A 1,618-nucleotide genomic window follows, 5' to 3' on the forward strand; every position below is an offset into this window, starting at 1 on the left:
AATTTTTCTCAGATCCTCATCTTGAGAATTTGGTAGAATTCCTGTGGTGAAAGCCCATATAAAGATAAGAGAACCTCCTAAGCTTTTGACCCCTAGGAATTTCTCACTCCTATCTTAGTCTATACTCAGTTTATAGCAATTTATCAAAGGAACCATTTAAAGGTTCCTACAGTTTTTGGATTTCAGAAGCTTTTTCTCCATGGAACTAAATCTTGGGTCCTGTCTCTCTCTAGATGTTCTTTGTCTTTCTGGGTATTGAAGTAACATATTTTAAGAACACAGTTATCTGAAAGTCGTTGAGTTTATCTTACATGTATTTTATTGCAATGTATTGTGAACTTCCAGATGCTCAAGCTGGATTTACAAAAGGCAGAGGAACCAGAAATCAATATGCCAACATCTGCTGGATCATCAAAAAAGCAAGAGACTTCCAGAAAAACACCTACTTTTGCTTTATTGACTATGCCAAAGCCTTTGACTGTGTGGATCACAACAGACTGTGGAAAATTCTTCAAGAGATGGGAATAGCAGACCACCTGACCTGCCTCCTGAGAAATCTGTATGCAGGTCAAGAAACAACAGTTAGAACTGGATGTGGGAAAACAGACTGATTCTGAATCGGGAAAGGAGTACATCAAGGCTGTATATTGTCACCCTGCTTATTCAACTTCTAGGCAGAGTACATCATGAGAAATGCTGGGCTGGATGGAGCACAAGTTGGAATCAAGATTTCTGGGGGAAATATCAATAACCTCAGATACACAGGTGATACCACCCTTATGGCAGAAAGTGAAGAGGAACTGAAGAGCTTCTTGATGAAAGTGAAAGAGGAGAGTGAAAAAGCTGTCTTAAAACTCAACATTCAGAAAACTAAGATCATGGCATTCTATCCCATTACTTCATGGCAAATAGATGGGGAAACAATGGAAACAGTGAAAGACTTTATTTTCTTGGCTCCCAAATCACTGCAGATGGTGATTGCAGCCATGAAATTAAAAGATGCTTACTCCTTGGAAGAAAAGTTATGACCAACCTAGACAGCATATTAAAAAGCAGACACATTACTTTACCAACAAAGGTCCATCTAGTCAAAGCTATGATTTTTCCAGTGGTCATGTATGAATGTAAGAGTTGGACTTCAAAGAAAGCTGAGCACCAAAGAATTGATGCTTTTGAACTGTGATGTTGGAGAAGACTCTTGAGAGTCCCTACTGCAAGGAGATCAAACCAGTCAATCCTGTAGGAAACCAGCCCTGAATATTCATTGGAAGGACTGATGCTCAAGCTGAAACTCCAATACTTTGGCCATCTGACACGAAGAACTGACTCCATTGGAAAAGACCCTGATACTGGGAAAGATTGAAGGCGGGAGGAGAAGGGGATGACAGAGGATGAGATGGTTGGATGTCATCACCAAGTCAATGGACATGAGTTTGAGTAAGCTCTGGGAGTTGGTGATGGACTGGGAAGCCTCTCGTGCTGGAGTCCATGGGGTCGCAAAGAGTCAGACAGGACTGAGTGACTGAACTAAACTGATTTTATCTTATATGCATTGAATGCATTGAATTTTATCTTATATGTATTTTATTGCAATAAAAGCATTACAAAGTTACTATAT

This window comes from Capricornis sumatraensis, chromosome X (assembly GCF_032405125.1).
Source record: "Capricornis sumatraensis isolate serow.1 chromosome X, serow.2, whole genome shotgun sequence".
NCBI lineage: Eukaryota > Metazoa > Chordata > Mammalia > Artiodactyla > Bovidae > Capricornis > Capricornis sumatraensis.